Source organism: Oncorhynchus tshawytscha, unplaced genomic scaffold, assembly GCF_018296145.1.
Source record: "Oncorhynchus tshawytscha isolate Ot180627B unplaced genomic scaffold, Otsh_v2.0 Un_contig_1596_pilon_pilon, whole genome shotgun sequence".
NCBI classification, from domain to species: domain Eukaryota; kingdom Metazoa; phylum Chordata; class Actinopteri; order Salmoniformes; family Salmonidae; genus Oncorhynchus; species Oncorhynchus tshawytscha.
In genome coordinates this window covers 47,112-74,862 of record NW_024608854.1, presented here as the reverse complement: position 1 = coordinate 74,862, position 27,751 = coordinate 47,112, and the positions used below count along the sequence as shown (strand labels likewise).

Here is a 27,751-nt window from a genome sequence, read left to right as displayed (position 1 = left end):
ACATCACTCTACCTACTGTAGGCCCTGTTTCAGTCTACATCAACAGTTTACCCCTGTAGGCCCTGTTTCAGTCTACATCACTCTACCTACTGTAGGCCCTGTTTCAGTCTACATCACTCTACCTACTATAGGCCCTGTTTCAGTCTACATCACTCCACCTACTGCAGGCCCTGTTTCAGTCTACATCACTCTACCTACTGTAGGCCCTGTTTCAGTCTACATCACTCCACCTACTGTAGGCCCTGTTTCAGTCTACATCACTCTACCTACTGTAGGCCCTGTTTCAGTCTACATCACTCTACCTACTGTAGGCCCTGTTTCAGTCTACATCACTCTACCTACTGTAGGCCCTGTTTCAGTCTACATCACTCTACCTACTGTAGGCCCTGTTTCAGTCTACATCACTCTACCTACTGTAGGCCCTGTTTCAGTCTACATCACTCTACCTACTGTAGGCCCTGTTTCAGTCTACATCACTCTACCTACTGTAGGCCCTGTTTCAGTCTACATCACTCTACCTACTGTAGGCCCTGTTTCAGTCTACATTACTCTACCTACTGTAGGCCCTGTTTCAGTCTACATTACTCCACCTACTGTAGGCCCTGTTTCAGTCTACATTACTCCACCTACTGTAGGCCCTGTTTCAGTCTACATCACTCTACCTACTGTAGGCCCTGTTTCAGTCTACATCACTCCACCTACTGTAGGCCCTGTTTCAGTCTACATCACTCTACCTACTGTAGGCCCTGTTTCAGTCTACATCACTCTACCTACTGTAGGCCCTATTTCAGTCTACATCACTCTACCTACTGTAGGCCCTGTTTCAGTCTACATCACTCTACCTACTGTTTCAGTTGTTTGTTTAATCTTTTTAGTCGCCTCAAAGTCATGAAGATGGACAGGACATGTTAGAGAGAAGGAATAAAGAACCGAATGAAAGAAAGAAGAAAGACAAGAAGAATGAAAGAAAAGAGAACTGTAACAGTTGTCTTAATTCTCCACTAGATGGCGCACGGCTCAGTTATAATCTTTGTCCAAATCTCTGGCAGTCCGTTTGTGTGCCTGACACACAGTGCCCGTACAGGTTTGTGTGCGGGAGGGAGGTTTGCCATGGCGGGGCAGCCTCCAGTGTCCACATCGAGTTCTCGGGTGGGGGAGGGGGGAGAGAGAGATTCATCATGATCCGTCTGTTACAGTGTCCAGGTATGTGAACCAGTCGCTCTGTCCGTCTTCGATGTGCTCTCCACTCCTCATTACGCAACGCAGACAGTAGTCCTATTTGTTTCTATAACATTGTATTACTTTTTTATTTTGAAGTATAAAGATTATAATACATAGAATACATTTGTGGAGTCTTTAAGAACAGAATATTCAAGTGATAAAAAATGGTTTAGCGCGAAGAGACTCTATCACAAGCTTGTTGAAGAGACAACTGTCTAACTATCCAAAGGAGTGCCTGTAATCCTCCCCAACTCCGTTCCAGCATTTACCGAGAATCTCTTTCTGTCAGGCTTTTCGTTTCCCTCTCTTTTTATTACCGCATTCTCGGGATGCGGGTGTTCCTGTTCGCTGCGACGGTATTTTTAACGCACAAGCTCACCGGGTCCGTAGCCGGCCCCGAGTCCAGCTCCAAAAAGTGTTCCTCCCAGTGCGTCGTGAGCGCGTGTCCTAGTCCGAACTGCCCCAGCGGGTATGTCCCAGACCGGTGCAACTGTTGCCTGGTGTGTTCCCGGGGCGAGGATGAACTCTGTGGCCGGAAAAACGACCGGCCGTGTGGGGACGGCTTAGAGTGTAGGTCCCCTAACGCCCCTAACGCTCCTAACAAAGGCCCGTCGGGGAAGCGGAGCTCCAAACGGAGGCTGTGTCAGTGTAAGATGGGGTATAAGGTGTGTGGTAGCGACGGAAAGACGTACGGGAACGTGTGTCGGATGAAGGCTGCCAGCCGGAAAGCTCTTCAGAAGGAAAGGGAGGCCATCACCCAAGCACACAAGGGACCCTGTCCATCAGGTAAGTCCTATCCGTTAGCCTATAGTCTAGCTCTCACCCAGGGCGTTACGTGCGGCCTGAGTTGCGTTTTATTTTTGAGTACCATGGCAGCTCTAAGCTGTATTTGAAGAAGGCCCTGTCCATATGTAAAGCTCTGGGCCAGAGCTAGCATATACCGTGCATTGTTAAGGTCCTCAGACACCTTGACTTTTTACACATTTTGTTACATTACAGCCTTATTCTAAAATTGATTAAACTCTACACACAATACCATATAATGACAAAGCAAAAACTGTTTTAAAAAAAACATTTTTGCAAACTAATAAACTCGGCAAAAAAAAACAAGTTTATTTTCAGCAAACTTAACATGTGTAAAAATGTGTATGAACATAACAAGATTCAACAAGGTTGGAAGGGGAGCGTCGCTGTGCAGCTATTTTCAGGTCTCTCCAGAGATGTTCCATCAGGCTCTGTCAGGTTGGATGGGGAGCGTCTCTGTGCAGCTATTTTCAGATCTCTCCAGAGATGTTCCATCAGGCTCTGTCAGGTTGGATGGGGAGCGTCTCTGTGCAGCTATTTTCAGATCTCTCCAGAGATGTTCCATCAGGCTCTGGCTGATGTCAAGGACATTCTGAGACTTGTCCCGAAGCCACTCCTGTGTTGACTTGTCTGTGTGCTTAGAGTCGTTGTCCTGTTGGAAGGGGAACCTTTGCCCCAGTCTGAGGTCCTGGGTGCTCTGGAGCCGGTTTTCATCAAAGATCTCTCTGTACTTTGCTCTGTTCATCTTTCCCTTGATCCTGATTAGTCTCCCAGTCCCTTTCGCTGAAAAACACCCCTAAATCATGATGCTGCCATCACCATGGTTCACTGTAGGGATGGTGCCAGGTGTCCTCCAGACAAGACGCTTTGTTTCATCAGACCAGAAAATCTTGTTTCTCATGATCTGAGAGTCTTTTAGGTGCCTTTTGACAAACTCCAAGTGGGCTGTCATGTGCCTTTTACTGAGGAGTGGCTTCTGTCTGGTCACTTTACCATAAAGGCCTGATTGGTGGAGTGCTGCAGATATGGTTGTCCTTCTGGAAGGTTCTCCCATCTCCACAGAGGAACTCTAAAGCTCTGTCAGAGTGACCATCAGGTTCTTGGTCACCTCCCTGGCCAAGGCCCTTCTCCCCCGAATGGTCAGTTTGGTGTCTTGGTGTTTGAGTCTTAGTGGGTCAAAACTTCTTCCAATAAGTTATAACAATAAATTGGCCTAAAGTTAAAGAACTAATACAATAAATTAGCCTATAGTTATAGAACTAATACAATAAACTAGTCTACAGTTATAGGACTATAACAATAAATTAGCCTAAAGTTAGACTATAACAATAAACTAGTCTACAGTTATAGGACTATAACAATAAACTAGTCTACAGTTATAGGACTATAACAATAAACTAGTCTACAGTTATAGGACTATAACACTAAACTAGTCTACAGTTATAGGACTATAACAATAAACTAGTCTACAGTTAGACTGTAACAATAAACTAGTCTACAGTTAAAGGACTATAACAATAAACTAGTCTACAGTTATAGGACTATAACAATAAACTAGTCTACAGTTATAGGACTATAACAATAAACTAGTCTACAGTTATAGGACTATAACAATAAACTAGTCTACAGTTATAGGACTATAACAATAAACTAGTCTACAGTTAGACTGTAACAATAAACTAGTCTACAGTTATAGGACTATAACACTAAACTAGTCTACAGTTAGACTATAGCAATAAACTAGTCTACAGTTATAGGACTATAACACTAAACTAGTCTCCAGTTAGACTATAACAATAAACTAGTCTACAGTTATAGGACTATAACAATAAACTAGTCTATAGTTAGACTGTAACAATTAACTAGTCTACAGTTATAGGACTATAACACTAAACTAGTCTACGGTTATAGGACTATAACAATAAACTAGTCTACGGTTAAAGGACTATAACAATAAACTAGTCTACAGTTATAGGACTATAACAATAAACTAGTCTCCAGTTAGACTATAACAATAAACTAGTCTACAGTTATAGGACTATAACAATAAACTAGTCTACAGTTATAGGACTATAACAATAAACTAGTCTATAGTTAGACTGTAACAATTAACTAGTCTACAGTTATAGGACTATAACAATAAACTAGTCTATAGTTATAGGACTATAACAATAAACTAGTCTATAGTTATAGGACTATAACAATAAACTAGTCTACAGTTATAGGACTATAACAATAAACTAGTCTATAGTTAGACTGTAACAATTAACTAGTCTACAGTTATAGGACTATAACAATAAACTAGTCTATAGTTATAGGACTATAACAATAAACTAGTCTACAGTTAGACTATAACAATAAACTAGTCTACAGTTAGACTATAACAATAAACTAGTCTACAGTTATAGGACTATAACAATAAACTAGTCTACAGTTATACTATAACAATAAACTAGTCTACAGTTAGACTATAACAATAAACTAGTCTACAGTTATAGGACTATAACAATAAACTAGTCTCCAGTTAGACTATAACAATAAACTAGTCTACAGTTATAGGACTATAACAATAAACTAGTCTACAGTTAGACTATAACAATAAACTAGTCTACAGTTAGACTATAACAATAAACTAGTCTACAGTTATAGGACTATAACAATAAACTAGTCTACAGTTAGACTATAACAATAAACTAGTCTCCAGTTAGACTATAACAATAAACTAGTCTACAGTTATAGGACTATAACAATAAACTAGTCTACAGTTATAGGACTATAACAATAAACTAGTCTACAGTTATAGGACTATAACAATAAACTAGTCTACAGTTATAGGACTATAACAATAAACTAGTCTACAGTTATAGGACTATAACAATAAACTAGTCTACAGTTAGACTATAACAATAAACTAGTCTACAGTTATAGGACTATAACAATAAACTAGTCTACAGTTATAGGACTATAACAATAAACTAGTCTACAGTTAGACTATAACAATAAACTAGTCTATAGTTAGACTATAACAATAAACTAGTCTAATAGGACTGTAACAATAAACTAGTCTATAGTTAGACTATAACAATAAACTAGTCTACAGTTAGACTATAACAATAAACTAGTCTATAGTTAGACTATAACAATAAACTAGTCTACAGTTATAGGACTATAACACTAAACTAGTCTACAGTTATAGGACTATAACAATAAACTAGTCTACAGTTATAGGACTATAACAATAAACTAGTCTACAGTTATAGGACTATAACAATAAACTAGTCTACAGTTAGACTATAACAATAAACTAGTCTACAGTTAGACTATAACAATAAACTAGTCTACAGTTAGACTATAACAATAAACTAGTCTACAGTTAGACTATAACAATAAACTAGTCTACAGTTAGACTATAACAATAAACTAGTCTACAGTTAGACTGTAACAATAAACTAGTCTATAGTTAGACTATAACAATAAACTAGTCTACAGTTATAGGACTATAACAATAAACTAGTCTACAGTTAGACTGTAACAATAAACTAGTCTACAGTTAGACTATAACAATAAACTAGTCTACAGTTATAGGACTATAACAATAAACTAGTCTACAGTTAGACTGTAACAATAAACTAGTCTATAGTTATAGGACTATAACAATAAACTAGTCTACAGTTATACTAGTTTATTGTTATAGTCTACAGTTAGACTGTAACAATAAACTAGTCTACAGTTAGACTGTAACAATAAACTAGTCTATAGTTATAGGACTATAACAAACTAGTCTACAGTTAGACTGTAACAATAAACTAGTCTATAGTTATAGGACTATAACAATAAACTAGTCTAATCTGTAACAATAAGTTATAGGACTATAACAATAAACTAGTCTACAGTTATAGGACTATAACAATAAACTAGTCTAATAGGACTGTAACAATAAACTAGTCTATAGTTATAGGACTATAACAATAAACTAGTCTACAGTTAGACTGTAACAATAAACTAGTCTACAGTTATAGGACTATAACAATAAACTAGTCTACAGTTAGACTGTAACAATAAACTAGTCTACAGTTATAGGACTATAACAATAAACTAGTCTACAGTTATAGGACTATAACAATAAACTAGTCTACAGTTATAGGACTATAACAATAAACTAGTCTACAGTTAGACTATAACAATAAACTAGTCTACAGTTATAGGACTATAACAATAAACTAGTCTACAGTTAGACTGTAACAATAAACTAGTCTACAGTTATAGGACTATAACAATAAACTAGTCTCCAGTTAGACTATAACAATAAACTAGTCTATAGTTATAGGACTATAACAATAAACTAATCTACAGTTATAGGACTATAACAATAAACTAGTCTACAGTTATAGGACTATAACAATAAACTAGTCTAATAGGACTGTAACAATAAACTAGTCTATAGTTATAGGACTATAACAATAAACTAGTCTACAGTTAGACTGTAACAATAAACTAGTCTACAGTTATAGGACTATAACAATAAACTAGTCTACAGTTAGACTGTAACAATAAACTAGTCTACAGTTATAGGACTATAACAATAAACTAGTCTACAGTTAGACTGTAACAATAAACTAGTCTACAGTTATAGGACTATAACAATAAACTAGTCTACAGTTAGACTATAACAATAAACTAGTCTACAGTTATAGGACTATAACAATAAACTAGTCTACAGTTAGACTATAACAATAAACTAGTCTACAGTTAGACTATAACAATAAACTAGTCTATAGTTAGACTATAACAATAAACTAGTCTACAGTTAGACTATAACAATAAACTAGTCTACAGTTATAGGACTATAACAATAAACTAGTCTACAGTTAGACTGTAACAATAAACTAGTCTATAGTTATAGGACTATAACAATAAACTAGTCTACAGTTAGACTATAACAATAAACTAGTCTACAGTTATAGGACTATAACAATAAACTAGTCTACAGTTAGACTATAACAATAAACTAGTCTACAGTTAGACTATAACAATAAACTAGTCTACAGTTATAGGACTATAACAATAAACTAGTCTACAGTTATAGGACTATAACAATAAACTAGTCTACAGTTAGACTATAACAATAAACTAGTCTACAGTTATAGGACTATAACAATAAACTAGTCTACAGTTATAGGACTATAACAATAAACTAGTCTACAGTTATAGGACTATAACACTAAACTAGTCTACAGTTAGACTATAACAATAAACTAGTCTACAGTTATAGGACTATAACAATAAACTAGTCTACAGTTATACTATAACAATAAACTAGTCTACAGTTAGACTGTAACAATAAACTAGTCTACAGTTAGACTGTAACAATAAACTAGTCTATAGTTATAGGACTAACAATAAACTAGTCTACAGTTATAGGACTAACAATAAACTAGTCTACAGTTATAGGACTATAACAATAAACTAGTCTACAGTTATAGGACTATAACAATAAACTAGTCTACAGTTAGACTATAACAATAAACTAGTCTACAGTTATAGGACTGTAACAATAAACTAGTCTACAGTTAGACTGTAACAATAAACTAGTCTACAGTTAGACTGTAACAATAAACTAGTCTATAGTTATAGGACTATAACAATAAACTAGTCTACAGTTATAGGACTATAACAATAAACTAGTCTACAGTTAGACTATAACAATAAACTAGTCTACAGTTAGACTATAACAATAAACTAGTCTATAGTTAGACTATAACAATAAACTAGTCTACAGTTATAGGACTATAACACTAAACTAGTCTACAGTTATAGGACTATAACAATAAACTAGTCTACAGTTATAGGACTATAACAATAAACTAGTCTACAGTTATAGGACTATAACAATAAACTAGTCTACAGTTATAGGACTATAACAATAAACTAGTCTACAGTTATAGGACTATAACAATAAACTAGTCTACAGTTATAGGACTATAACAATAAACTAGTCTACGGTTATAGGACTATAACAATAAACTAGTCTACAGTTAGACTATAACAATAAACTAGTCTACAGTTATAGGACTATAACAATAAACTAGTCTACAGTTATAGGACTATAACAATAAACTAGTCTACAGTTATAGGACTATAACAATAAACTAGTCTACAGTTAGACTATAACAATAAACTAGTCTACAGTTATAGGACTATAACAATAAACTAGTCTACAGTTATAGGACTATAACAATAAACTAGTCTACAGTTAGACTATAACAATAAACTAGTCTACAGTTATAGGACTATAACAATAAACTAGTCTACAGTTAGACTATAACAATAAACTAGTCTACAGTTATAGGACTATAACAATAAACTAGTCTACAGTTATAGGACTATAACAATAAACTAGTCTACAGTTAGACTATAACAATAAACTAGTCTAGTCTACGGTTATAGGACTATAACAATAAACTAGTCTACAGTTAAAGGACTATAACAATAAACTAGTCTACAGTTATAGGACTATAACAATAAACTAGTCTACAGTTATAGGACTATAACAATAAACTAGTCTACAGTTATAGGACTATAACACTAAACTAGTCTACGGTTATAGGACTATAACAATAAACTAGTCTACAGTTATAGGACTATAACACTAAACTAGTCTACAGTTAGACTATAACAATAATCTAGTCTACAGTTATAGGACTATAACAATAAACTAGTCTACAGTTATACTATAACAATAAACTAGTCTACAGTTAGACTATAACAATAAACTAGTCTACAGTTATAGGACTATAACAATAAACTAGTCTACAGTTATAGGACTGTAACAATAAACTAGTCTACAGTTAGACTATAACAATAAACTAGTCTACAGTTATAGGACTATAACAATAAACTAGTCTACAGTTAGACTATAACAATAAACTAGTCTACAGTTAAAGGACTATAACAATAAATTAGGCTTATTGTTTTTGCCCTATAAAAACCCAATCTTCCCATGTCATTTATTTCTCCTATGGATTCTGGCCCAATCAGAACTGTTGTTTCTTAGGCTATACTTGATTAGCCTATCACAGCCCTACAGTCATTAACAGGGCTGAGTTTGAATGTTCAACATTGGTTTTCTGAAGTTGTAGGCTATTTGCTTATGAGATTGCCTTTTATAGAAACCTAATTTGAGATGATTTATCTGAGCATGTGGTAATATTCCGTATTCCACCATGGAATGTAGAAGTAAGGTTCTAATGAGGAGGGCTGTGAATAATGGGTTCTAACGGTTCTGCTGAGCCACTTCTTCTGTGGTTTCTGTTAGTAGAGAAATGCCAGGGCAGTGATTCACCTTTCACTCTTTTACTTTGTATGCAGAGTTACTATAACAACAATATTCACTCTCTACTCCTCCTCTTCTCTCCTCCTCTTCCTCGTCTCTTTTACTTTGTATGCAGAGTTACTATAACAACAATATTCACTCTCTACTCCTCCTCTTCTCTCCTCCTCTTCCTCGTCTCTTTTACTTTGTATGCAGAGTTACTATAACAACAATATTCACTCTCTACTCCTCCTCTTCTCTCCTCCTCTTCCTCGTCTCTTTTACTTTGTATGCAGAGTTACTACAACAACAATATTCACTCTCTACTCCTCCTCTTTTCTCCTACTGTTCCTCTTCCTCCTCATCCTCCTCTTCTCTTCTTCCTCCTCTTCTCTCCTACTGTTCCTCGTCTCTTTTACTTTGTATGCAGAGTTACTACAACAACAATATTCACTCTCTACTCCTCCTCTTCTCTCCTCCTCTCCTCTCCTACTGTTCCTCCTCTTCTCTTCTTCCTCCTCTCCTCTCCTATTGTTCCTCCTCTTCTCTTCTTCCTCCTCTCCTCTCCTACTGTTCCTCCTCCTCTTCTCTCCTTCCTCCTCTTTTCTCCTACTGTTCCTCTTCCTCCTCATCCTCCTCTTCTCTTCTTCCTCCTCTTCTCTCCTACTGTTCCTCCTCCTCTTCTCTTCTTCCTCCTCTTCTCTCCTACTGTTCCTCTTCCTCCTCATCCACCTGTTCTCTCCTTCCTCCTCTTCTCTCCTACTGTTCCTCCTCTTCTCTTCTTCCTCCTCTTCTCTCCTACTGTTCCTCCTCTTCTCTTCTTCCTCCTCTTCTCTCCTACTGTTCCTCCTCCTCCTCCTGTTCTCTTCTTCCTCCTCTTCTCTCCTTCCTCCTCTTCTCTCCTACTGTTCCTCCTCTTCTCTTCTTCCTCCTCTTCTCTCCTACTGTTCCTCCTCTTCTCTCCTACTGTTCCTCCTCCTCCTCTTCTCTTCTTCCTCCTCTTCTCTCCTACTGTTCCTCCTCTTCTCTCCTACTGTTCCTCCTCTTCTCTTCTTCCTCCTCTTCTCTCCTACTGTTCCTCCTCCTCCTGTTCTCTTCTTCCTCCTCTTCTCTCCTTCCTCCTCTTCTCTCCTACTGTTCCTCCTCTTCTCTTCTTCCTCCTCTTCTCTCCTACTGTTCCTCCTCTTCTCTCCTACTGTTCCTATTCCTCTTCCTCCTCCTCTTCTCTTCTTCCTCCTCTTCTCTCCTACTGTTCCTCCTCTTCTCTCCTACTGTTCCTATTCCTCTTCCTCCTCCTCTTCTCTTCTTCCTCTTCTTCTCTCCTACTGTTCCTCCTACTCGCCCTCAGCTTTTCTTCTCTCCTCCTCTTCCTCCTTCTTCTCTCCTCCTCCTCTTCCTCCTCCTCCTCCTCTGCTCTCATACTGTTCCTCCTTTTCCTCCTCCTCTTCTCTCCTACTGTTCCTCCTCCTCCCCCACCTCTTCTCTCCTCCTCTTCCTCCTCCTCCTCCTCCTCTTTCTCCTCTTCTCTCATCCTCTTCCTCCTCCTCCTTCTCCTCCTCTTCTCTCCTACTGTTCCTCCTCCTCCTTCTCCTCCTCTTCTCTCCTACTGTTCCTCCTCCTCCTTCTCCTCCTCTTCTCTCCTACTGTTCCTCCTCCTCCTCTTCTCTCCTACTGTTCCTCCTCCTCCTCTTCTCTCCTACTGTTCCTCCTCCTCCTCCTCTTCTCTCCTACTGTTCCTCCTCCTCCTCCTCTTCTCTCCTACTGTTCCTCCTCCTCCTCCTCTTCTCTCCTACTGTTCCTCCTCCTCCTCCTCTTCTCTCCTACTGTTCCTCCTCCTCTTCTCTCCTACTGTTCCTCTTCTCTCCTCCTCCTCCTCTTCTCTCCTACTGTTCCTCTTTCTCCTCCTACTGTTCCTCTTTCTCCTCCTCCTCCTCCTCTTCTCTCCTACTGTTCCTCCTCCCTCCCCACCTCTTCTCTCCTCCTCCTCTTCCTCCTCCCCCTCCTCAGTCCTTCCCTTCCTCCTCCATTCCGATCCCACCATTCTAAATCTAACTTTAGCATTCCATTTTGAAACATTCTATTTCAAACATTCCACACCATACTCAAACATTCCACACCATACTCAAACATTCCATTTTGAAACATTCTATTTCAAACATTCCACACCATACTCAAACATTCCACACCATACTCAAACATTCCATTTTGAAACATTCTATTTCAAACATTCCACACCATACTCAAACATTCCACACCATACTCAAACATTCCACACCATACTCAAACATTCCATTTTGAAACATTCTATTTCAAACATTCCACACCATACTCAAACATTCCACACCATACTCAAACATTCCACACCATACTCAAACGTTCCACACCATACTCAAACGTTCCACACCATACTCAAACGTTCCACACCATACTCAAACGTTCCACACCATACTCAAACATTCCACACCATACTCAAACATTCCACACCATACTCAAACATTCCACACCATACTCAAACATTCCACACCATACTCAAACATTCCACACCATACTCAAACATTCCACACCATACTCAAACATTCCACACCATACTCAAACATTCCATTTTGAAACATTCTATTTCAAACATTCCACACCATACTCAAACATTCCACACCATACTCAAACATTCCATTTTGAAACATTCTATTTCAAACATTCCACACCATACTCAAACATTCCACACCATACTCAAACATTCCATTTTGAAACATTCTATTTCAAACATTCCACACCATACTCAAACATTCCACACCATACTCAAACATTCCACACCATACTCAAACATTCCACACCATACTCAAACGTTCCACACCATACTCAAACATTCCACACCATACTCAAACATTCCACACCATACTCAAACATTCCACACCATACTCAAACATTCCACACCATACTCAAACATTCCACACCATACTCAAACATTCCACACCATACTCAAACGTTCCACACCATACTCAAACATTCCACACCATACTCAAACGTTCCACACCATACTCAAACGTTCCACACCATACTCAAACGTTCCACACCATACTCAAACGTTCCACACCATACTCAAACGTTCCACACCATACTCAAACGTTCCACACCATACTCAAACGTTCCACACCATACTCAAACGTTCCACACCATACTCAAACGTTCCACACCATACTCAAACGTTCCACACCATACTCAAACGTTCCACACCATACTCAAACGTTCCACACCATACTCAAACGTTCCACACCATACTCAAACGTTCCACACCATACTCAAACGTTCCACACCATACTCAAACGTTCCACACCATACTCAAACGTTCCACACCATACTCAAACGTTCCACACCATACTCAAACGTTCCACACCATACTCAAACGTTCCACACCATACTCAAACGTTCCACCCATACTCAAACGTTCCACACCATACTCAAACGTTCCACACCATACTCAAACGTTCCACACCATACTCAAACGTTCCACACCATACTCAAACGTTCCACACCATACTCAAACGTTCCACACCATACTCAAACGTTCCACACCATACTCAAACGTTCCACACCATACTCAAACGTTCCACACCATACTCAAACATTCCACACCATACTCAAACATTCCACACCATACTCAAACATTCCATTTTAACATCTAACTATATTCCATTCTAAGCCCTGTTACTACAAGGTTGTGCTAGTTGTGAGTGTGACTGAGTGTTGTAGAGTGTAGAGGTGGTGTTTCTGTGTTAACAGGATGGGTTCTTGTTGCCAGTATAGGTCCTGCTCCTGGCCATCCCAACAGCCCCAGATACAAGTTCAACTTCATAGCTGACGTGGTGGAAAAGATGGCTCCTGCTGTGGTTCACATAGAGCTCTTCCTCAGGTCACTGCCTGTGTGTGTGTGTGTGTTTGACACGCACACACACACACACACACACACACACACACTGTTATCCTCCTCCTATGGGAACAGCTGAATATCCGTTTTAGGTTCTAGATAGCACCTTTTGTCTGTGTGTGTGTGTGTGTGTGTGTGTGTTTGTCATACACACACACACACACACACACACACACACACACACAGACACACACAGTCATTGTGTGTGTCTGTGTTTGTCACACACACACACACACTGTTATCCTCCTCCTATGGGAACAGCTGAATATCCGATTTAGGTTCTAGATAGCACCTTTTTTTCTAAGTATATAGGTGTGTGAAATGAACACATCCTGAATGTAAATTCAGCTTCTCTCTTTCCTTTCCTCTCTCCTCTCTCTCCTCCTCCTCTCCTCTCTCCTCTCTCCTTTCCTCTCTCCTCTCCTCTCTCCTTTCCTCTCTCCTCTCTCCTTTCCTCTCCTCTCTCCTCTCTCCTTTCCTCTCTCCTCTCCTCTCTCCTTTCCTCTATCCTCTCTCCTTTCCTTTCCTCTCTCCTCTCTCCTTTCCTCTCCTCTCTCCTTCTCCTTTCCTCTCTCCTCCTTTCCTCTCCTCTCTCCTCTCTCCTTTCCTCTATCCTCTCTCCTTTCCTTTCCTCTCTCCTCTCTCCTTTCCTCTCCTCCCTCTCTCCTTTCCTTTCCTCTCTCTCTCTCTCTCCTTTCCTCTCCTCTCTCCTCTCCTTTCCTTTCCTCTCTCCTTTCCTCCTCTCTCTTTTCCTCTATCCTCTCTCCCTTTCCTCTCTCCTCTCTCTCTCTCCTTTCCTCTCTCCTTTCTCTCCTTTCCTCCTTTCCTCTATCCTCTCTCCTCTCCTCTCTCCTCTCTCCATTCCTTTCCTCTTTCCTCTCTCCTTTCCTCTCTCCTCTCTCCTCTCCTCTCTCTCTCTCTCTTTCCTTTCCTTTTCCTCTCCTCTCTCCTTCCTCTCTCCTCTCTCCTCTCCTCTCTCCTCTCTCCATTCCTTTCCTCTCTCCTCTTCCTCCTCTTCCTTTCCTCTCTCCTCTCTCTCTCTCTCTCTCCTTTCCTCTCTCCTCTCTCCTCTCCTCTATCCTCTCTCCTTTCCTTTCCTCTCTCCTCTCTCCTTTCCTTTCCTCTCTCCTCTCTCAGACATCCTCTATTTGGTCGTCATGTCCCTCTGTCTAGTGGTTCTGGGTTCATCATCAGCCACTCCGGACTCATCGTAACCAACGCTCACGTGGTAACCGCTGCTGCCACGGTAACGGGCCGACCGCAGCTCCGCGTGCAGCTCCATGACGGGGGAGCGTACGAGGCCACGGTCCGGGACGTCGACAGGAAGTCAGATATCGCCACCATCAAAGTCAACCCTCAGGTAGGGTAGCTTTACCCTTAATTTAACAGGTTAGGTGGCCAGATAGAGGGTGAGAGAGATTGAGGGTGAGAGATTGAGGGTGAGAGAGAGAGATTGAGGGTGAGAGAGAGAGATTGAGGGTGAGAGAGAGAGATTGAGGGTGAGAGAGAGAGAGAGATTGAGGGTGAGAGAGAGAGAGAGGGTGAGAGAGAGAGAGAGAGAGAGAGGGTGAGAGACAAAGAGGAAGTAGACAGGAAGTATTGATATCGCCAACATCAAAACCAACAATCAACTGACATACATCTCAGTGTCCCAATGACTCAAAGCTTTCACACCACAGTTTGGTTTTTAAATCCGTTTTGGAATACTGACTATCCGAACAGCAAGTTACAAAATGACCAAATCGGATTTGTATGTGCTCAGACAGCGGTCATTTGCTGACATGGCTACGCTAGTTGTCATAGTAACGACATAGTAGCAGTCAACTAGTTAGCTACAGCAGTCAACTAGTTAGCTACAGCAGTCAACTAGTTAGCTACAGCAGTCAACTAGTTAGCTACAGCAGTCAACTAGTTAGCTACAGCAGTCAACTTGTTAGCTACAGCAGTCAACTAGTTAGCTACAGCAGTCAACTAGTTAGCTACAGCAGTCAACTAGTTAGCTACAGCAGTCAACTAGTTAGCTACAGCAGTCAACTAGCTAACTGTTTAACTTTCTAGCACATTCACTAAGTTGTTTTGTAAACAGTTAACAAGCTAGTTAGCTACAGCAGTCAACTAGTTAGCTACAGCAGTCAACTAGTTAGCTACAGCAGTCAACTAGTTAGCTACCTACATGTTATTGTCAAACTGCAAAGCAACAAGATGTGCAAAATAACAGTCTAAAAAAAACACTTGAGGGTAAATAAATCACATTCAGATCCGTTCAGACACGAGTCACATCGCCAGGGATCAGATTTGACCGTTCAGACACGAGTCACATCGCCAGGGATCAGATTTGACCGTTCACACACGAGTCACATCGCCAGGGATCAGATTTGACTGTTCACACACGAGTCACATCGCCAGGGATCAGATTTGACCGTTCAGACACGAGTCACATCGCCAGGGATCAGATTTGACCGCTCAGACACGAGTCACATCGCCAGGGATCAGATTTGACCGCTCAGACACGAGTCACATCGCCAGGGATCAGATTTGACCGCTCAGACACGAGTCACATCGCCAGGGATCAGATTTGACCGTTCAGACACGAGTCACATCGCCAGGGATCAGATTTGACCGCTCAGACACGAGTCACATCGCCAGGGATCAGATTTGACCGCTCAGACACGAGTCACATCGCCAGGGATCAGATTTGACCGCTCAGACACGAGTCACATCGCCAGGGATCAGATTTGACCGCTCAGACACGAGTCACATCGCCAGGGATCAGATTTGACCGCTCAGACACGAGTCACATCGCCAGGGATCAGATTTGACCGCTCAGACACGAGTCACATCGCCAGGGATCAGATTTGACCGTTCAGACACGAGTCACATCGCCAGGGATCAGATTTGACCGTTCAGACACGAGTCACATCGCCAGGGATCAGATTTGACCGCTCAGACACGAGTCACATCGCCAGGGATCAGATTTGACCGCTCAGACACGAGTCACATCGCCAGGGATCAGATTTGACCGCTCAGACACGAGTCACATTGCCAGGGATCAGATTTGACCGCTCAGACACGAGTCACATCGCCAGGGATCAGATTTGACCGTTCAGACACGAGTCACATCGCCAGGGATCAGATTTGACCGCTCAGACACGAGTCACATCGCCAGGGATCAGATTTGACCGCTCAGACACGAGTCACATCGCCAGGGATCAGATTTGACCGTTCACACACGAGTCACATCGCCAGGGATCAGATTTGACCGTTCACACACGAGTCACATCGCCAGGGATCAGATTTGACCGTTCAGACACGAGTCACATCGCCAGGGAACAGATTTGACCGTTCAGACACGAGTCACATCGCCAGGGATCAGATTTGACCATTCAGACACGAGTCACATCGCCAGGGATCAGATTTCAGAATCCAGGAACAAAAAAGATACTAACCGGATAAGCGAAAAAATGGCTTTGAGTCACTTCAAACTGCCAATGTCAACGTGGCTTGATGGCCAACATGGGTATTATGTCTCTCTGCTTGGTATTACTATAATGAGGTATAAGAACTACAGTACCCATCAACCCAGAGATAGAGACCTGATATCTCTAGGAACTACAGTACCCATCAACCCAGAGATAGAGACCTGATGTCTCTAGTACCCATCAACCCAGAGATAGAGACCTGATGTCTCTAGGAACTACAGTACCCATTAACCCAGAGATAGAGGCCTGATGTCTATAGGAACTACAGTACCCATCAACCCAGAGATGGAGACCTGATGTCTCTAGTACCCATCAACCCAGAGATGGAGACCTGATATCTCTAGGAACTACAGTACCCATCAACCCAGAGATAGAGACCTGATGTCTCTAGTACCCATCAACCCAGAGATAGAGACCTGATGTCTCTAGGAACTACAGTACCCATTAACCCAGAGATAGAGGCCTGATGTCTCTAGGGACTACAGTACCCATCAACCCAGAGATCGAGACCTGATGTCTCTAGGAACTACAGTACCCATCAACCCAGAGATATAGACCTGATGTCTCTAGGAACTACAGTACCCATCAACCCAGAGATCGAGACCTGATATCTCTAGGAACTACAGTACCCATCAACCCAGAGATAGAGACCTGATATCTCTAGGAACTACAGTACCCATCAACCCAGAGATAGAGACCTGATGATGTCATCAAAGCTCTGACAGAATCTTCTCCAAAACAAGCAATACTTCTTGTGTACATAACCTCTCTCTGGGTTGAAGAGAGGGTGAGTGAGAGGGTGAGTGAGAGGGTGAGTGAGAGGGTGAGTGAGAGGGTGAGTGAGAGGGTGAGTGAGAGGGTGAGTGAGAGGGTGAGTGAGAGGGTGAGTGAGAGGGTGAGTGAGAGGGTGAGTGAGGGGTGAGTGAGGGTGAGGGGGTGAGTGAGAGGGTGAGTGAGGGTGAGTGAGGGTGAGAGTGAGGGTGAGAGAGAGATAACGTGAGAGAGAGAGAGGGTGAGAGAGAGAGAGACAGAGGGTGAGAGTGAGACAGGGTTAGAGAGAGAGAGGGTGTGTGAGAGATGGAGGTATGATGTGTGTTCTCGCACCTCTCTGAAATACTTTCATGAGCAATGCCTTTCATTCTCTCTCTCTCTCGCTCTCTCTGAGTGTAGAAGAAGCTTCCTGTTCTGTCTCTGGGTCGGTCATCTGATCTGAGACCAGGGGAGTTTGTGGTTGCCATCGGCAGCCCCTTCGCCCTCCAGAACACCGTTACCACGGGGATTGGTGAGTTGCTACGGCTTCAGTCAATTCAAGAAGTTATATGAAATGTCAAAAGAACACGTGGTGTTGTTGATAGAGAGCTGTGTGTTTGTGTGTGTGTGTGTGTGTATATGTGTGTAGTGAGCACGGCCCAGAGAGATGGGAAGGAGCTGGGCATCAGAGACTCAGACATAGACTACATTCAGACTGACGCTATCATCAATGTAAGAACACACACACACACACACACACACACACACACACACACACACACACACACACACACACACACACACACACACATCTATGAACATATCCAGTGTGCCCAATTATGATAATTTCTTTATAAAGCCATGATTAGATTCCAATCATAACCATGTTCTCTCTCTCATCCCTCCACCCCCCCCTCTCTCTCTCTCCCTCCCTCGCCTCTCTCTCTCTCTCTCTCTCTCTCCCTCCCTCTCTCTCCCTCCCCTCTCTCTCCCTCCCTCTCTCTCTCTCCCTCCCCTCTCTCTCTCTCCCTCCCCTCTCTCTCTCTCCCTCCCTCTCTCTCCCTCCCTCCCCTCCCCTCTCTCTCTCTCTCTCTCTCCTCCCCTCTCTCTCTCTCCCTCCCTCCCTCCCCTTTCTCTCTCTCTCCATCCCTCCCTCCCCTTTCTCTCTCTCTCTCTCCATCCCTCCCTCCCTCCCCTTTCTCTCTCTCTCCATCCCTCCCTCCCCTTTCTCTCTCTCTCCATCCCTCCCTCCCCTTTCTCTCTCTCTCCATCCCTCCCTCCCCTTTCTCTCTCTCTCCATCCCTCCCTCCCCTTTCTCTCTCTCTCTCCATCCCTCCCTCCCCTTTCTCTCCATCCCTCCCTCCCCTTTCTCTCTCTCTCTCTCTCTCTCCTCTCTCTCTCTCCCTCCCTCGCCTCTCTCTCTCTCTCTCCCTCCCCTCTCTCTCCCTCCCCTCTCTCTCCCTCCCCTCTCTCTCTCTCCCTCCCCTCTCTCTCTCTCTCCCCCTCCCCTCTCTCTCTCCCTCCCCTCTCTCTCTCCCCTCCCCTCTCTCTCTCTCCCTCCCCTCTCTCTCTCTCCCTCCCCTCTCTCTCTCTCCCCTCCTCTCTCTCTCCATCCCTCCCTCCCTTTCTCTCTCTCTCTCCATCCCTCCCTCCCCTTTCTCTCCATCCCTCCCTCCCCTTTCTCTCTCTCTCCTCTCTCTCCTCTCTCCCCTCTCTCTCTCTCTCCTCTCTCTCTCTCTCTCCTCTCTCTCTCTCTCTCCTCTCTCTCTCTCTCTCTCTCTCTCTCTCTCTCTCTCTCTCTCTCTCTCTCTCTCTCTCTCTCTCTCTCTCTCTCTCTCTCTCTCTCTGTGTGTTTCATCTCTTCTTGATGAGCAGTATGGTAACTCAGGAGGACCTCTGGTTAACTTGGTGAGTGTCATGTTATTACCACCTGAATCTATAGATCAATGACGGGCTGAATCTATAGATCAATGACGGGCTGAATCTATAGATCAATGACGGGCTGAATCTATAGGTCAATGAAGGGCTGAATCCATAGATCAATGAAGGGCTGAATCTATAGGTCAATGAAGGGCTGAATCTATAGGTCAATGAAGGGCTGAATCTATAGGTCAATGAAGGGCTGAATCTATAGGTCAATGAAGGGCTGAATCTATAGGTCAATGAAGGGCTGAATCTATAGGTCAATGAAGGGCTGAATCTATAGGTCAATGAAGGGCTGAATCTATAGGTCAATGAAGGGCTGAATCTATAGGTCAATGAAGGGCTGAATCTATAGGTCAATGAAGGGCTGAATCTATAGGTCAATGAAGGGCTGAATCGATAGATCAATGAGGGGCTGAATCTATAGGTCAATGACAGGCTGAATCTATAGTTCAATGAAGGGCTGAATCTAATGAAGGGTTGAATCTATAGGTCAATGAGGGGCTGAATCTATAGATCAATGAAGGGCTGAATCTATTGGTCAATGAGGGGCTGAATCTATAGGTCAATGAGGGGCTGAATCTAATGAAGGGCTGAATCTATAGATCAATGAGGGGCTGAATCCAATGAGGGGCTGAATCTATAGATCAATGAGGGGCTGAATCTATAGGTCAATGAAGGGCTGAATCTATAGGTCAATGAGGGGCTGAATCTATAGGTCAATGACAGACTGAATCTATAGTTCAATGAAGGGCTGAATCCAATGAGGGGCTGAATCTATAGATTAATGAGGGGCTGAATCTATAGATCAATGAAGGGCTGAATCTATTGGTCAATGAGGGGCTGAATCTATAGGTCAATGAGGGGCTGAATCTAATGAAGGGCTGAATCTATAGATCAATGAGGGGCTGAATCCAATGAGGGGCTGAATCTATAGATCAATGAGGGGCTGAATCTATAGGTCAATGAGGGGCTGAATCTATAGGTCAATGACAGACTGAATCTATAGTTCAATGAAGGGCTGAATCCAATGAGGGGCTGAATCTATAGATCAATGAGGGGCTGAATCTATAGATCAATGAAGGGCTGAATCTATTGGTCAATGAGGGCTGAATCTATAGGTCAATGAGGGGCTGAATCTATAGGTCAATGAGGGGCTGAATTTATAGATCAATGAATGGCTGAATCTATAGGTCAATGAGGGGCTGAATTTATAGATCAATGAATGGCTGAATCTATAGGTCAATGAGGGGCTGAATTTATAGATCAATGAATGGCTGAATCTATAGGTCAATGAAGGGCTGAATCTATAGGTCAATGAAGGGCTGAATCTATAGATCCTTGAGGGGCTGAATCTATAGATCAATGAAGGGTTGAATCTATAGATCAATGAAGGGCTGAATCTAATGAAGGGTTGAATCTATAGATCAATGAGGGGCTGAATCTATAGGTCAATGAAGGGCTGAATCTAATGAAGGGTTGAATCTATAGTTCAATGAGGGGCTGAATCTATAGTTCAATGAAGGGCTGAATCTATAGATCAATGAAGGGCTGAATCTAATGAAGGGCTGAATCTATAGATCAATGAGGGCTGAATCTATAGTTCAATGAAGGGCTGAATCTATAGATCAATGAGGGGCTGAATCTAATGAAGGGCTGAATCTATAGATCAATGAGGGGCTGAATCTATAGGTCAATGAAGGGCTGAATCTATAGATCAATGAGGGGCTGAATCTATAGTTCAATGAAGGGCTGAATCTATAGATCAATCAGGGGCTGAATCTATAGTTCAATGAAGGGCTGAATCTATAGATCAATCAGGGGCTGAATCTATAGTTCAATGAAGGGCTGAATCTATAGTTCAATGAGGGGCTGAATCTATAGATCAATGAGGGGCTGAATCTATAGATCAATGAGGGGCTGAATCTATAGGTCAATGAAGGGCTGAATCTATAGGTCAATGAAGGGCTGAATCTATAGGTCAATGAGGGGCTGAATCTATAGATCAATGAGGGGCTGAATCTATAGGTCAATGAGAGGCTGAATCTATAGGTCAATGAAGGGCTGAATCTATAGATCAATGAGGGGCTGAATCTATAGGTCAATGAGAGGCTGAATCTATAGGTCAATGAGGGGCTGAATCTATAGATCAATGAGGGGCTGAATCTATAGATCAATGAAGGGCTGAATCTATAGGTCAATGAAGGGCTGAATCTATAGGTCAAGGAGGGGCTGAATCTATAGGTCAATGAGGGCTGAATCTATAGGTCAATGAGAGGCTGAATCTATAGGTCAATGAAGGGCTGAATCTATAGATCAATGAAGGGCTGAATCTATAGGTCAATGAAGGGCTGAATCTATAGGTCAATGAGGGGCTGAATCTATAGATCAATGAAGGGCTGAATCTATAGAGGGGCTGAATCTATAGATCAATGAAGGGCTGAATCTATAGATCAATGAAGGGCTGAATCTAATGAAGGTTTGAAGGGATACTTCAGGATGTGGCAATAAGGTCCTTTATCTACTTCCCCAGAGTCAGATGAACTTGTGGACACCATGTTTGTCTCTGCGTCCACCATGTTAATGTCTCTGTGTCCACCATGTTAATGTCTCTGTGTCCAGCATGTTTATGTGTCTGTGGACCCCATGTTTATGTCTCTGTGTACCCCATGTTTATGTCTCTGTGTCCACCATGTTTATGTCTCTGTGGACCCCATGTTTATGTCTCTGTGTCCACCATGTTTATGTCTCTGTGGACCCCATGTTTATGTCTCTGTGTCCACCATGTTTATGTCTCTGTGTCCACCATGTTTATGTCTCTGTGTCCACCATGTTTATGTCTCTGTGTCCACCATGTTTATGTCTCTGTGTCCAGCATGTTTATGTCTCTGTGTCCACCATGTTTATGTCTCTGTGTCCACCGTGTGTATGTCTCTGCGTCCACCATGTTTATGTCTCTGTGTCCAGCATGAAGGACGTTAGAGGTGGTTGAACTAACCAATGTTATCTGTATAATGAGTAGTCTGTGGTATCTTCACGCTCTTTATCAACCCTTCTGTAGTAGTTTACCTGTGTGTGTGTGTGTCTCTCTCTCTCTGTGTGTGTGTGTGTGTGTGTGTGTCTCTCTCTCTCTGTGTGTGTGTGTGTGTGTCTGTGTTTGTGTGTACAGGACGGGAGGTGATAGGTATCAATACCCTCAAGGTGACAGCAGGAATCTCCTTCGCCATTCCTTCAGACCGGATCAGACGCTTTCTCACTGAGTCACAGCACAACAAACACAGTGCAGGTCTGTCTGTGTGTGTGTGTGTGGTTTTGTGTGTGTGTGTGTGTGTGTGTGTGTGTGTGTGCGTCTAATGTGTGTGTGTCTTCTGTTGTCTAGGTAACCACAGAATGCTGAGTGGTCATTACCGTATTCCAGAACCCCAGTCAGATGCAGGTGACACACACACACACACACACACACACCTGTGCATGAATGTGTAAATAAATAGAATAGTGATTTCATAATGTGCTTTTCTTTCATCAGTAACGACAGGAGTGAAGAAGAAGCGTCTGATTGGCATTAAGATGCTCACTGTCACAGATGGGTAAAACACACACACACACATACACATATGATGGGTAAAACACACACACACACATACACACATGATGGGTAAAACACACACACACATACACACATGATGGGTAAAACACACACACACACACACATGATGGGTAAAACACACACACACACACACATGATGGGTAAAACACACACACACACAGATGGGTAAAACACACACACACACACACATGATGGGTAAAACACACACACACACACACACACACACACACACACACACACGATGGGTAAAACACACACACACACAGATGGGTAAAACACACACACACACACACATGATGGGTAAAACACACACACACACACACACACATGATGGGTAAAACACACACACACACACATACACACACACACACACATGATGGGTAAAACACACACACACACACACACGATGGGTAAAACACACACACACACACACACACACACACACACACACACACACACACACACACACACATGATGGGTAAAACAGACAGACAGACAGACAGACACACACACACACACACACACACACACACACATGATGGGTAAAACACACACACACACACACACACATGATGGGTAAAACACACACACACACACACACACATGATGGGTAAAACACACACACACACACACACACACACACACACACACACACACACACACATGATGGGTAAAACACAGACACACACACACACATGATGGGTAAAACACACACACACACATGATGGGTAAGACAGATAGACAGACCCACACACACACACACACACACACACACACACACACGTGTCCATTTCTCCAGGCCCATATATGTATATACATATATACAGTGAGGCAAAAAGTATTTAGTCAGCCACCAATTGTGCAAGTTCTCCCACTTAAAAAGATGAGAGAGGCCTGTAATTTTCATCATAGGTACACTTCAACTATGACAGACAAAATTAGAAAAAAATCCAGGAAATCACATTGTAGGATTTTTAATGAATTTATTTGCAAATTATGGTGGAAAATAATGTGTGTAGTCTGGTAGAGGAGGTCTTTAATCTAATTAATGTATATTTATACTGTAGTCTGGTAGAGGAGTAATCTAATTAATGTTTATTTATAATGTGGTCTGGTAGAGGTCTTTAATCTAATTAATGTATATTTATAATGTAGTCTGGTAGAGGAGTAATCTAATTAATGTTTATTTATAATGTAGTCTGGTAGAGGAGGTCTTTAATCTAATTAATGTATATTTATAATGTAGTCTGGTAGAGGATTAATCTAATTAATGTGTATTTATACTGTAGTCTGGTAGAGGAGTAATCTAATTAATGTTTATTTATAATGTAGTCTGGTAGAGGAGGTTTAATTAATGTTTATTTATAATGGTAGGGAGGTCTTTAATCTAATTAATGTATATTTATAATGTAGTCTGGTAGAGGATTAATCTAATTAATGTATATTTATAATGTGGTCTGGTAATAATCTAATTAATGTTTATTTATAATGTAGTCTGGTAGAGGAGTAATCTAATTAATGTATATTTATACTGTAGTCTGGTAGAGGAGGTAATCTAATTAATGTATATTTATACTGTAGTCTGGTAGAGGAGTAATCTAATTAATGTATATTTATAATGTAGTCTGGTAGAGGAGGTCTTTAATCTAATTAATGTATATTTATAATGTAGTCTGGTAGAGGAGTAATCTAATTAATGTATATTTATACTGTAGTCTGGTAGAGGAGTAATCTAATTAATGTTTATTTATAATGTAGTCTGGTAGAGGAGGTATATTTATACTGTAGTCTGGTTAATCTAATTAATGTTTATTTATAATGTAGTCTGGTAGAGGAGGTCTTTAATCTAATTAATGTATATTTATACTGTAGTCTGGTAGAGGAGGTCTTTAATCTAATTAATGTATATTTATACTGTAGTCTGGTAGAGTAATCTAATTAATGTATATTTATAATGTAGTCTGGTAGAGGAGGTCTTTAATCTAATTAATGTATATTTATAATGTAGTCTGGTAGAGGAGGTAATCTAATTAATGTATATTTATAATGTAGTCTGGTAGAGGAGTAATCTAATTAATGTATATTTATACTGTAGTCTGGTAGAGGAGTAATCTAATTAATGTATATTTATAATGTAGTCTGGTAGAGGAGGTCTTTAATCTAATTAATGTTTATTTATACTGTAGTCTGGTAGAGGAGTAATCTAATTAATGTATATTTATACTGTAGTCTGGTAGAGGAGTCTTTAATCTAATTAATGTTTATTTATAATGTAGTCTGGTAGAGGAGGTAATCTAATTAATGTTTATTTATAATGTAGTCTGGTAGAGGAGGTCTTTAATCTAATTAATGTTTATTTATAATGTAGTCTGGTAGAGGATTTATACTGGTCTTTAATCTAATTAATGTTTATTTATAATGTAGTCTGGTAGAGGAGTCTTTAATCTAATTAATGTTTATTTATAATGTAGTCTGGTAGAGGATTTTAATCTAATTAATGTATATTTATAATGTAGTCTGGTAGAGGAGTAATCTAATTAATGTTTATTTATACTGTAGTCTGGTAGAGGAGTAATCTAATTAATGTTTATTTATAATGGAGTCTGGTAGAGGAGGTCTTTAATCTAATTAATGTTTATTTATACTGTAGTCTGGTAGAGGAGTAATCTAATTAATGTTTATTTATAATGTAGTCTGGTAGAGGAGGTCTTTAATCTAATTAATGTATATTTATAATGTAGTCTGGTAGAGGAGGTCTTTAATCTAATTAATGTTTACTTACAATGTAGTCTGGTAGAGAAGGTTGTTAATCTAATTAATGTATATTTATAATGTAGTCTGGTAGAGGAGGTCTTTAATCTAATTAATGTTTATTTATAATGTAGTCTGGTAGAGAAGTAATCTAATTAATGTTTATTTATACTGTAGTCTGGTAGAGGAGTAATCTAATTAATGTTTATTTATACTGTAGTCTGGTAGAGGAGGTCTTTAATCTAATGTAATTTATAATGTAGAGGAGGTATTTATATTTATAATGTAGTCTGGTAGAGGAGGTCTTTAATCTAATTAATGTTTATTTATAATGTAGTCTGGTAGAGGAGGTCTTTAATCTAATTAATGTATATTTATACTGTAGTCTGGTAGAGGAGTTCTAATTAATGTATATTTATAATGTAGTCTGGTAGAGGAGGTAATCTAATTAATGTTTATTTATACTGTAGTCTGGTAGAGGAGGTCTTTAATCTAATTAATGTTTATTTATAATGTAGTCTGGTAGAGGAGTAATCTAATTAATGTTTATTTATACTGTAGTCTGGTAGAGGAGTAATCTAATGTTTATTTATACTGTAGTCTGGTATTCTATATTTATAATGTAGTCTGGTAGAGGAGTAATCTAATTAATGTTTATTTATAATGTAGTCTGGTAGAGGAGTAATCTAATTAATGTTTATTTATACTGTAGTCTGGTAGAGGAGTAATCTAATTAATGTTTATATATAATGTAGTCTGGTAGAGGAGTAATCTAATTAATGTTTATTTATACTGTAGTCTGGTAGAGGAGTAATCTAATGTTTATTTATACTGTAGTCTGGTAGAGGAGTAATCTAATTAATGTTTATTTATACTGTAGTCTGGTAGAGGAGGTCTTTAATCTAATTAATGTTTATATATAATGTAGTCTGGTAGAGGAGTAATCTAATTAATGTTTATTTATAATGTAGTCTGGTAGAGGAGTAATCTAATGTTTATTTATACTGTAGTCTGGTAGAAGAGTAATCTAATTAATGTTTATTTATACTGTAGTCTGGCAGAGGAGTAATCTAATTAATGTTTATTTATAATGTAGTCTGGTAGAGGAGTAATCTAATTAATGTTTATTTATACTGTAGTCTGGTAGAGGAGGTCTTTAATCTAATTAATGTTTATATATAATGTAGTCTGGTAGAGGAGTAATCTAATTAATGTTTATATATAATGTAGTCTGGTAGAGGAGTAATCTAATTAATGTTTATTTATACTGTAGTCTGGTAGAGGAGGTCTTTAATCTAATTAATGTTTATTTATAATGTAGTCTGGTAGAGAAGTAATCTAATTAATGTTTATTTATACTGTAGTCTGGTAGAGGAGGTCTTTAATCTAATTAATGTTTATTTATAATGTAGTCTGGTAGAGGAGTAATCTAATTAATGTTTATTTATAATGTAGTCTCGTGGAGGAGATGAAGAGGCAGAATCCTGACTTCCCTGATGATGTCACCAGTGGAGTGTTGGTCCATCAGGTTATACCTGAGTCCCCCGCGCACAGGTATGTGTTCTCACACACACACACACACACACACGTATGCAAAGATGCACAAACACACAGTGACACACCTCAAGGCCCTCCCTGATTGGAGAGAAAGGAGGAATGGATCAATGCAATAGGTTTATCCGTTATATCAAAAACGTAGTTTAGCCAGCTAGCCTATCAAAGGGCAAAGTTGAGCCATCACTGTACCAATATGGAAGAAGCCTTCTTTAGGAACCAACGACCAATGAGAACCTCTCGTTTTTTTCTACAAAAGGGGCGGGATAGAGGCCGGTGACGTGATCCTCAAGCTGAACGGCCGCCCACTCAGGACCACCGACGAGCTGCAGGGGGCGTTGCTAGGCGACGGGCCCCTCCTCCTGGAGGTTCGTCGCGGCGACTGGTAGCTGCTTTTCCACATAGAGCCCCACGTCGTCATGCAGTGA

The 27,751-nt window shown here is 40.6% G+C and overlaps 1 non-coding gene and 1 pseudogene across 1 annotated transcript; both read left to right on the top strand.

Annotated features, from left to right (window-relative positions):
• The first annotated feature begins 1,254 nt into the window (after positions 1 to 1,254).
• Positions 1,255 to 27,751, top strand: LOC112241208 (annotated as a pseudogene).
• Positions 13,348 to 13,522, top strand: LOC121843896. The gene has a single exon (XR_006081779.1). It is a non-coding gene; the product is annotated as a small nucleolar RNA SNORA23 (small nucleolar RNA).